The 12,099-nt window shown below is 41.9% G+C and overlaps 1 protein-coding gene across 3 annotated transcripts in view; it reads right to left on the bottom strand.

Moving 5' to 3' along the window:
• SULF1 (sulfatase 1) overlaps positions 1-12,070 on the bottom strand; it is a 146,664-nt gene extending 134,594 nt beyond the window's left edge. For all 3 annotated transcript variants that reach the window (XM_015566246.1, XM_006767312.2, XM_015566249.1), the window contains exon 1: positions 11,842-12,070. The gene's annotated coding sequence lies outside the window, so the exon portion shown is untranslated. The remainder of the gene's footprint in view (positions 1-11,841) is intronic.
• Positions 12,071-12,099: the final 29 nt, after the last annotated feature.

Below are 12,099 nucleotides of genomic sequence, written 5' to 3'. Positions count from 1 at the left end.
GCTGCCTGGCCACCTGGTGAAAGAAATGGACTTACAGGTCCAAGAAGCGCGGAGAACCCCAAACAAAAGGAATCCAAAGAGGACAACACCAAGACACAACATAATTAAAATGCCAAGAGCAAAAGACAAAGAGAGAATCTTAAAAGCAGCAAGAGAAAGCAAAGAAGGAGGAGGAGGAGGAGAAATAAAAATATGAACAATAAAATGGCAATAAATACATATCTATAAACAATTGAATCTAAAAATAAAAATAAACAAATGAGGGATCTAATGAACAAAATAAACTGATGAATAAAATAAAACCAGAGGGATGGAAACATGGAACAGACTGATGAATCTCAGAGGGAAAGAGCGGGGTGGGAAGAGATTAACCAAAGAACTTATATGTATATATGTATTACCTATGGGCACAGACAATAGGATGGTGAAGGCTTAGGTAGGGGCGGGTACTGGGTGGAGAAAGGCGATGAGGGGCGGGGAGAGAATATCTGTAATACTCTCAACAATAAATACTTTAAAAAATAAATATATAAACTTCGGTGGCAAAGGGTTTCTAAACTTTGAGTCTTTACTGTCCTGCACATTAGAGGACTATAAAGTGGTGCTCGCTTAATAGAATGCCAGGAAAATTCCCCAAAGGTATGGTTTTCAGAAATCACAGACTTCTGGGGTGGGATGCATTTTCTGGGGGAACTCCTCCGCTGCAGAAAGAACGCAGGCCATCACAGCAGCTCACCAAATGAACAACAGCTTCTTTGCTGAATTGTTTTATGACATGGAGTGAAATATCGAATGTGAGCTGTTAGGTTCTGAGTGTCTTGTGGTTTAGTATTAAAAGGTTCTTACTGACATTTCCCCTATCATTATTTGGTGAAAGTAATGTGCTTTAAATTCCATCAGTGGTGGTTGGATTGACCAGGGTGTCATTTAAGAGACTTGGGGTGTGTCTACACAGTACATGCTCTCCAAGGCATGCAGAATGTTCACTGAATTAGGAGAATTTTCCCACCCCTCACTAATTTGGAACAATAAAAAACAACTCGGGTTCTAAAGAGGAGTTTTAGCCTCAAGGTCTTGAGGTTTAGGCTTTAGGGATGACAAGGGTTTCATTGTAATTTAGTAGTTCAAGTATAGGGTCTTCCCACACTTTGTTCTGCTCAATTTAGGTTCATAACCTTTATGACAGCCACGCCCCACTGGGTCGCGGGCACTGGCGAGAACTAGAGGCTTTATGTATATTCTTAACCTAGCAATTGTCCTACTAGAGAGCTCTTTATATCTTCACTTGACAGATGGGGAAACTGGACATAGAGCTTAGGAAGTAACAGAACTAAGGTCTGAGCCCAAACCTGTTTCACTGCAGCCTTTGATTTTCTCCATTCTGCTGAAAGCTGGAAGGAACCTTGGATAGTATCTCACCTGCTGGTTTTCAAACTGGTTCCGAGGAGCCCTGTGCTTTCAAGAAAGTGTTTCAGGAATCTTGGGGTGAGGGGGCAAATGTGAGGGGGAAGGCCAGGCCATTTGGGCTTGGGCTCCATTTATTGGCTTCAAACAAGGAAGTTTCCCTTCTGCCTGTTTTATAGTGACTTTAAATTTTGTTTGAAATAAGGGTTTTCTACTAAAAATGACGTAAAAAATCTTGGTCTAGTTTAATTTTCTCATTAAAAAGGTACAGAAGTTGGGGTGCAGAGAGATTATATGCGTTACCTGAGATTTTATAACCTTCCCAACATTCATTTCAGATGTCCAGGGTCTGCCTAAAACCACTGGCCTCTCCATGTTATTTCTCCTCACTTGTTAAATCACAGGAAAAGTGAGAGATAGTCTGACCCAGTTGTGTTTCCTGACAGTTTTCCTTTTAAAAAGTGGGAGGCAGGAATACCTTCACCCGGGCAAGCTAGGCCATTTTATGGCCCTTGGCCGTAAGTCTGAAGTTGGTCAACATTCACAACCGTGACAAATTAAAATGGAGTAAAGAGTTAAATATGCAATTTGTCTGGCTGATTTAGGTCTCTCTCCCTGTTTTCATTCGTGTCAAATCAAGTAGCAAAACTTCTGCATGAATCATCTAGCTAATTACATAGCCTTGGCCTGTGAGTGTTCTTGCTACAAAACTGCTTCAGACCCCCTGTTTACCAGCTGTCAAAGGCGACTCCTTTCACTCTTTTCAACAGGAGTGCAAAGACATTATTCTTAGAAGTCAGGTAGAGGCAGGGAACATGAACAATGTATAAGCCCATGTCGCCTGTATGAACGACAAGCTTGTAAGGCCTAAGATTTCATGGGCTGCCTTCACATCTGGGAGCCTCACAGGGTCCTAAAGGCCTGTGATTCCTCCTACTTTTACCTGACACTGCCCCCCTCCCCGCCCCCCCATGGGAAAGGCTCCCCACCTGGCTAGTTCCTCTACAGCTGGGCGACCTGCACTCTAGCTGGTCTTCAACCAAACAGGTTTCACTTCCCTGACAACCCAAAGTCATTGAAAGAAGCCAATCACACGCTCCCCTGAAAATGGGGACCTCTCACCCTCTTTTTACTACAAAGCATGCCCGAAATAGCTCCTTCTTGTTCCCTGTTCTTGAATGCATCCTCTGTGCGGTCCTCCATGGTACAGAGTGTCCTCCTTCCTTGGCTGTTAGTATAGGCGACTAATAAAGTGCCGTTTATCCCGTGTGTCCAGTGTCCGATGTCCTGTGTTTGGTCATCTTAGAACCCAAGAGCAGGTCTCCCTCTCTCACCATCGAGATGACCGGGAGGTGAACCAAACAATGACCAGACATTAGTACTAATACTCAATGGAATTTTCGGAGAATGAGTGCCAAACACCACATCCTTTGGAAGTTTGCTAAGTGTCAAGTTATTTGTAAATAAAAATGACTTTTAACTGGAATTATATCAGCTGGAACTTTCATTAATTTCAAGGCCCCTGGGCTTTCCCATCTGCTCTGTTTAATTTGTATCATTCTCACCTGGGTATTTTTGGGAACAAGGCACGGTTCTCTTTCCTGAGGTGGCTTAACTATAGTCCTGCCTAAAGGCAAGGGAATGAAAAGTTGACCCTTCCAGTCCTGTCACTTACATCTTTACTAACTGCATTCTTTCAGTTAAAGGTGGCGGAAAGGATTTTTCTCATCTCCACAGACAAGAGATTATAATAAACAGATCTTTTTTTTTTTTTTCATTTGAAGCACCCTAACACTGATATATTTTCAAATTCTCAGTCCTAGGAACAAAGCTCTAAAGCTGTAATTTCTTTTCCTACTCATGAGATTTACAATAAGAAGGTCATGTTTGTACTAGATTCTGGTTTGAAATTAATCTTCTTTTTTTCCTCAGAATTTCTATAGAGTCCAGGCACTTCATTATTTAGCCATTTCCAAATATTAAATGCTTGTCATTCTTGAACAACAATCTCATCTTCCCGTAATGGGTGGAGAAACAAAGTAGTGGAACTTGCAAATCACTGCCAGGACATACATCACTCGAAAAGTTGTGGCTATCCATTCAATTGCTTTTCTCCACACACTCTTAGACTACGAAACACTGTGCATTTTTTTCATGAGCAGCACATATGGCTTGCTCTGACCCCTAGAAACTATTAATTACAAGCTCATTTGCATTCTGCCTTCTGAGAGAAGCTTTATGGCGTAAATAACTATATTCAAACTCTACAACCGGCCTCAACACCAAGGTCATGCCATAGTCGCTTCCCCTCTTTTCTGGACTGTGCCTCATACAGATAAAAATATATTCTTAGTTCCACTGAACAAGGGTTCATTTGAACCACATCTGCTGCTCATCAAACGTCTATTTTAGAAGTGGGGAATTCTTTTTCAGAGATAGATTCTGTTTGAAAGGTGGCAGCAAATAGTTCTTATTAAATTTCACAACGTTTTACCAATATATATACATTGCTTGTCTAATTATAGAATCCAAGCAAAACCCTGCACCCCTACTTCAAAGGATTCCTCACTTGACTAATTCTACAGAGTAAATTGATTTTCTCATCATTTGTTGTGTTCGACAATAGAAAAGCTGATGCAGCAACGGTGCTAAAATGACAGCTCGTTTCCATTCAAGGGGAAGGAATTTGTGTTAATATTCTTAATGACTGGCATCTTTATGAGAAATGTGAAATCGTCTATCCCTTAGCAATAACCTGACTGGGATTAAAAAGTACTTGACACTCAGAACGGAAGTCATCTGTCAGGAAAAATTCTTTAGACTGATGCGAATTAATGGAATAAATTGGCTTCCTGATTCTGGTGTGGATATTCAAGTTTGTTAAGAATTAGTTTGAGTCGAAGAATTTGGAAAAGATCTTTCAAGAAGTGAGCTGACATTCTGTTGGAGGAAAAGATAACACATTGACTCGATACGTTCCTTTCACATTTCCTAAGAATTTCTGGAAATGATTTAAGAGGCAAGGACATGCAAATCGACGGAAAACACATTCAGTAAGTGTCCGCCTTGTCTTGCTTACTCGGAGCAGCAGTAATGACGCCTCCCGGGAACACCAAGCAGCACGCTCACTGTGGTGCCCTAGCTTCTCGACAACTAATAATATTTCCATGGAGGGTGGTTCCACCCTCTCGGGGCTGGCTGGGGCCCGAGCCCAGGGGACACGTCTAAGAGACGTGCACGTAGGCCAGTCCTTTACGAGCATCGTATAGACCGGTCTGTGTTCTGGAGCGGTGGTTCTGGCTTAACGGGACCGTGTTGTACACCAGTTAACACGTTTTTATTGGAGTCTCCGTCTTCTCCTGCTCACCAGCTTCACAGCCAACCTTCATTTAGCTCTTTACCCCAAAGCCTAGTAAACTGAGAAGAAGCCCTTCACCGGCTTTGGAAATTAATTAGTCTGGGGGAAAAAAGGTGTGAATTATAGGGAAATGTAAACTGCCTCCATGTAATTAATGAGTTTTACTGTTGAGCATTTACATGGAACTTTCTTCTGAGACATGGCATTGGCTTTTGGAGACAAAGTGAGTTGGGTTCAAATTCTAGCCCCACTGGTGTGTGACTGTTCTTCGTCTAATTCCTTTTCTTCTAACTGGAATGATCAGAACAGAAATAACAGAGTCTGAAAGTGAACAGCAGTGTCCAGCGTGTGGTGGGTGCTCAGCGGTATTCAGCTTCTCCTTCTTTTCCTGAAAGTCCTTTGGGACGTTCATGTCCTAAGCGCTAGTATAGGACTGTTTGTCCTGAGTAAAACATGTTTCTTTTTCCAGTGTGCATTAGCCAAAGGGTGGCTCTGACAACAGTTGCCTAGATTTCTGTGTTTAAATATAAATATTAAATTACATAAAAGAGCCCTAACTGGTTTGGCTCAGTGGATAGACCGTCGGCCTGTGGACTGAAAGGTCCCAGGTTCGATTCCGGTCAAGGGCATGTACCTTGGTTGTGGGCACATCCCCAGTAGTAGGTGTGCAGGAGGCAGCTGATCACTGTTTCTCTCTCATCGATGTTTCTAACTCTCTATCCTTCTCCCTTCCTCTCTGTAAAAAAAAAATCAATAAAATATATTTTTTAAAAAAGGACATAAAAGAAAACTAATAGGGGTCTTTTAAAGAAGACAGTGATTGGTAATTATTAACAACTATTCGTGCACCGGTGGGGCCTCTCGGCCTGGCCTGCAGGGATTGGGCCAAAACTGGCTCTCCGACATCCCCCATGGGGTCCCAGATTTGTGAAAGGGTGGTTTTCGGGTAACACACCCCAGAATCAGGCTCCCTCCTCTTTGGTTCCAGGTGTGTCACCCGAGAACCACAGCTGCCAAGTCATCACAGCTTGGCAGCTCCTGTGTTGAGCGTCTGCCCCCTGGTGGTCAGTGAGTGTCATCACTACTGGGTGGATGTTTGGACAGTCGGACGGTTGCTTAGGCTTTTATATATATAGATAACATGGACATCAGCCCTGGGAACAGTTCACAGAATCAGGTAAATTAGGGTTGGTGTTAGAAATCCTAATAAAGCTCTCACTAGGAAACAATGGGTTAGAGCAGGGGTCCTCGAACTTTTTAAACAGGGGGCCAGTTCACTGTCCCTCAGACCGTTGGAGGGCCGGACTATAGTTAAAAAAAAAACAAACTATGAACAAATTCCTATGCACACTGCACATACCTTATTTTGAAGTGAAAAAACAAAACGGGAACAAATACAATATTTGTATTTGCATGTGGCCCGTGGGCCGTAGTTTGAGGACCCCTGGGTTAGAGAGACAGAAAAAAATGAGCAGAGGAAATAACATGTAAGAAATTATGTATGTACCAAATCCAGTTTGTCCCCTCCAGTCATTTGTGAGCAGGTAGAGGAATAAATTGCAAATGAAAAAAAAATACCCCAAAAACTAAGAAGTCAGAGAGAGGGAGTTGGGGCAATGGGTAGGAGCACAGACTGGGCAGAGAAAATGAAGAGAAGGCAGGAGATGTGGGGACAGGGCCCTGGATTGAGCTCTGCTAGAGGATGTGCTGAGACCAGACCGGAAAAAGCCTCATTTTGCAGAACCTGCAAGTACCCCTGTCTGAGGCTGGCAGGTCCATTAGTAAGAAGAACCAGAGGTTAAGAGCCCGGGCCTGAGGCCAGGGTGATGGACAGCGAGAGGGTGATTCGGGGCAGCGCCTGAAAGGAATTGCTTAAATGCTTTAAAGCGGTGCCAAGCTGAGTAACCTGAGACTGATGTGCGACTGACTTCCACGAAAGCAGGTTTTGCCCTGAAATTCCCTTCCTCTGCAGTAAGGTTCAGCTGTGCTCGTCAGGTGTCTGCTGCACTGGCATGCACGGGGTGGGATGGGGCCGTATTACTAACCGAGGAAGGTGGTAGTGAACGCGGTCCTCACAGCTCACCTAACAATTCTGGTCTGACAAATGGAGACAAATGAATATTATCAGAAACTTTGGAGGGGGAGGAAACCACACACGGGGTGGCTGGAAGCCTGGGTTGTTTTGTTCTTCGAGTGAATGTCATTTTTTTCCTATTGCGCTAGAAGTTTTAGATATGGCCATTAGGGGTCTGAGAAGGCATTGAGATGTCAAGAGGATGTATTGGAAATACCGGTGCTGGAATTTTATACTTGAGTATCTGTCTGGAAAATATGACTCTGCCATTGGGTAGCTATGAACAGTAATGATACAAGTAATTTTCATAGCCTGATTTTAATCTGTAGAGTGGGTCTAATAATGCCTGTGCTAGCTACTTCATTGAAAGTGCTATGAGGATCAAATAAAATAGGGCTACAAAAATGATTTGCAATGGTAATATGATATATAAATAAAAATTTTAGTTAAATAATAATTATTAGTTTCCCCTGGGCTATGGTATTGATTATGGATGACTGATTGGCAAAAGGTGTAATACGCTTAAGTAGAAATTACTTTTTAGTTTGTACAGAAATGAATTACAGGCTTGGAGGAAATGCGGAGAAATAGAAGACCTGGATTCTGGTTCTTCAGTTTCCCTATAATCAGCTCTATTGGCATTTGCAAATTATTTAATTCCCCTAAATAATTTTCTGTATCTTTTAAAAAATTTTTGTATTTGAAAATAATTACAAAATACCCCTGAGGTTTGGAGAGTTGAGCTAACCTAGAGGAAGGTTGCAAGAATAATAGAAAAAACCCTCATATACCATTCTTTATGGTCTTATACCCCTAAATATGTTTCAGTGCGTATGTCCCCTAAGTATGTCCCTGTTTCTTATCCTTTAAAAGGGACTTAGTCGTGTGACATGCTCTACCAGGTTGTCAAGATGTTTGGAAGCACTTTGGAAAGTACACATTGTTATATAAAATTAAAGGACGTGAGGTTTATAAATTATGAAAAATCATATTACACAAAACTTTACAGTATTTACAAATTACTCCATTTGTAAATTGCAAACTAAGAAAGTCCATTGTTGCACAACAGGATTAGAGCTACTTAGGAGTCCCTGTGATGAATGAGAAAGACAAGAAAGATGCTCTCAGACTGTCATACCTTTTGGGTTATGTTTCTCTGCCTGGACTTGTATCTTTTTTTGGGCTGTTTTTTCACTTTAACAACTTGCCATTTCATGTGGTATTTGGGGTGGAAATTTTGAGTGTACTTGAGGAAAGGTTATAGAAACTGACGGGCAGTTGCTACTCACTGTGAAGAGTTTAGTAAGACCTCAGCTTTGTCCTTCGGGTCCTCCCCTGGAGTAGTGAAAGTGTCCTGTTTTATTTTCATTAAAGACATCAACCAGGATACAAACAGGAAATAGGAAAGCAAGTCTTACAAAGTATTCAGTGCAGAAAACAGTATGAACAAAGTGTTCTATGGACCAAAGATGTGATTATTCATGGAAGCCTTTTTCAGCATTCACTGTAATAAGTTTAGCTAGATGACAAACAGATAATAATTTTGCTACATTATCTTCACATTCTCAACAGAATCCTTCCCTTTCATCAGAAGAAGGTAATACTATTAAGCCTGATTTCATTCTAATTCTGACCAGATTCATAATCGCATTCTCCAGCGGATTGAAATATGACCAATAACTTTAAAAATATGAATGAAAATCCTATTTTTCCAGTGACATATTTCTTTCATGGCCCTGACAATCATAATGGCTTCATTTAGATACTTGTACTAATAACAAAAAGGGAAATATAGAGCATGTTATAAAAACAATTTTTCAAAGAGTCAAAACCAAACAAGCAATCTAAGTTAATCTTGGATTTTGAATGATTAAATTGTTATTCTTTTTAGTGCAAAATGTAAGTTAATGGCTATGAAATACATTTATAATCCAATAATGATTGATTTTACGTCCTTGACAAAAGAAATGTTTTAAACATAAATTATATAGATACATAATGACATATACACTCATGTAATTTATGAAGCGGTGAAGAATATTGCTCTTATACTTCTCTTGGGAAAATTCCAGTCCTCGAGAAAGTATTTCAGGTGTTTCTCAATGAGGTGACATTATGGAGAAACAGCTGAACTATTCTAACGGGAGAGGTTTCCCTAATATTGAGAAGATGTGATATATTTTGAGTCACTTGAAGCATGGGGCAGTAGGAGTTAGAAGACATAGTTGTAATGCTGATTACTCCACTCACCAGCTCTTTAGACTCAGGCTCACCCTCACTAAGATTGAGTTTTCTGGTGTGCCGAAGGGACGTATGAATAACGGTCAATATTGTCATCATAATTTGGGTAACATTTTTTGTTGTTGTTTTTTTTTTTGCATGCGTCAAAAAAATGCCTTTACAAAGAATGTTCTCTATAATAAAGCCACATACTTTCAGACCATCCACAGCAACATAGGTGTTTGTGTTAGAATGGATATTCTGCAAGAAGCCAAATGAACAATAAATGCTTTTCCTAATATTTGTTTCAATCCCAAGAATTCGCTATAGTACCTAATTATTCATCCTTGCACTCAGTAAGAGGGTCTGCGGTCACAAAGAGAGCTGGGTTCATACCTTCAAGTTCTTGTTAGGTCCTAAGTACAAGTGACACATGAACTCCCTTTAGTCCGGGTAGAATTTCACTGATTTGCACTTTTTAAAATAAAGTCGAGCTTGTATAACTCTCTCTGGTGAGAATGAGTTTTGTGATTCTAGGCAGGTCTCTGAACAGATACTCCCCTCTTCTCCCCCAGAAGGCCTGTTTTTTCAGATGTACATGACCTCTAAGGTGTATCTTTAACATTCTGTGTTTCTATGGTATCTTACATGCCTTTCCTGAAAAATCATCCCTAATTCTAAATTATTTAAGGAAACTATAAGAAATAAGATCCACTGGCTTTGGCAGAATGTGTGGTAACTTCCTTTTTCTTCTCAGTAACTTAAAGCCTCTCATCTCATTGGCTGATTGTCCTACAAATGAGAACATGAGTCTTCGCCAAAAGACTTTTTACAATCAAAGCCCACTACAAAAATGTGACATATCCAATGGAGTTTATAGGGCATTTAATGTTTGCTATACAGCTGACAGGGGATATATTCTTTCAGGTCTATGATCTGGTGCTATCTCTGAAATTCTGGTCTAGTCCTAATTTCACAGGTCCTTAAAAACAGAACTGTCAAAATCTCCTCTGTCCAGCTCTCAAGAGAAATTAATTGATAACAGAGGATCCTGGCATGTGAGTGACACCCAGTTATATCATTTCACATCTAATCAAGGAAGATGGGGATTTAAGTTAGCTTATTGTCTGTCTGAATCTGTTGGAATCCAGCTGGCCCAAATTCAGCCTGGTGAGCAATGTGGACAGAGATGAAAAAAAAAAAAAAAGACGTAAGCCAGAGAAGCAGTGCGTGAGATAGCGCCTTCCACATTGTCAACAGAATTGCCTGGTGTAGCTGCAGATTCACTGCTGATTAGTTTCCTAGAATTTCTCAGTGACTAAGATGCAACTGTCTATCCCAGTGGCTCTTAAAAGTCTATGAAGAGTAGCAGTAAATGAAAAATTGTACCTGATTAACAGCTAAAATTATATGACAAGATTTTAAATGGTGAGAGAGCACCTGTGAGAAGGAAGTTATTGATGGCTGGAATTGTTAGGAAAACAAAGTTCGATGGAGGTAATAATGAATAATTTCGCTTTAAGGATGGATGAGATTTGGACACTCAGAACCATGGTGGGAGGGCAGCCCAGCCCTTTAAGAAAACAGTATGAACACTTAGTAGTGTAAGTGAGTGATGTCAATTCAGGAGGTGCTGGACCAGCTTAGTAAAGAGCAGACAAAAAGTGCTATAGAAGAGGTGGGGTGGTTATAGAGGAAGAGATTATCCAGGTTCTTAAATGCTAATATTTTATTTAGACTGGATGCTGTAGGAAATTGGGAGATGGCTGTTTTAGCATAATAGAATGACAGGATGCAACAATGCTAAAGGAAGGTAAATTTAACAGTGGTATCTAAGAAAGAGATAAAGTATAAAGCTCAATTTAGAAGCACGAGTGATGCAGAATTGGTTTCAAGTTCTCCCCCATTTCCCCTGATTTTTAGTCTCAAAGGGATGTTGTATTTATTTAGGCCTGTCTTAAGGGAAGAACAGAATTCCCATGTAGAGGAGAATAATGTAATCTACATGGAGGGAACGGCAAAATAAAGGCAAAGAGGTTGGTGGGTGGCATTTTACCGAAAGGTTAACGAAATTGCTCAGTATCACACTACTAGAGGCCCGGTGCACGAATTCATGCATGGGTGGGGTCCCCTGGGGTATCCTGTGGGGATCGAGCCCCAGCCTTGCACCCTCAGGCTCACAGCCCTACCTTGCGCCCCCAGCCTCGCAGCCCTGCCTGGCACCCTGCCGTGGCCTGGTGCCATCCCCTCAGCTGCCCCACCATCCCACCTGCAGGAAGATCAATAGGGGCCGGGCCCCACCTGGCTCCCTCAGTGTCATCTGCAGGGCGATCAGCAGGGTGGTTGTTGGGGCGATCGGGTCCCCGCTTGCACCCACCTTGGCCTGGCACTGGCCTGCTCACCTGCTCCACCATCCCACCACGGTCCCACTCTCATTGGGGCCCATCAGGGCTGGCAGTGCCCTCACTGCCGCCTGCTGCCAGCTCCATGTCTCCAACACCTGCCATGTTCCACGCCGCCCCCTGGTGGTCAGTGCACATCATAGTGAGCAGTCAAAGTTTTGGTCTCCCAAATAACCACCAGAGGGGACAATTTGCATATCAGGCTTTTGTTATATAGGATTAATAGTAGCCAAGTTCTGGAATCCAGGTTTCCAATGTTTTCCTCACTGTACCATCCTGCCTCTTTTTCCTAACTATAATACGACTCTCATTAGTTAGCACATTTTATTTCATTGCTAGTAATATTTTAATTTATAATTTACCCAGCATGAAGTATGATTTACCTGAAGCCACTGAGTTCCAGTGGGTGTCTTAAGCTTCCAAAGGAGTTATGACAGTGGCAGAAGCAATTGTAGGAACACCTCCAATTCCACTTCTGAGACACCTGGGGGGACAAACCCTGCTTTTCCTGGGGCTGCAGAAAAGGGATCCCTCCTCCTGCTCCACCAGCAAAGTCGTTCTGCTGCCTGCAACTCTCCCTTGCAGGAGACCACACAGCTCCAGCCAGGCAGCCTTCCTGCTCCTCATCCCCACTCCAACCT

This window comes from Myotis davidii, unplaced genomic scaffold, assembly GCF_000327345.1.
Source record: "Myotis davidii unplaced genomic scaffold, ASM32734v1 scaffold200, whole genome shotgun sequence".
NCBI lineage: Eukaryota > Metazoa > Chordata > Mammalia > Chiroptera > Vespertilionidae > Myotis > Myotis davidii.
Note: the sequence above shows the minus strand (reverse complement) of the source record. Positions and strands in the feature narration are given on the sequence as shown.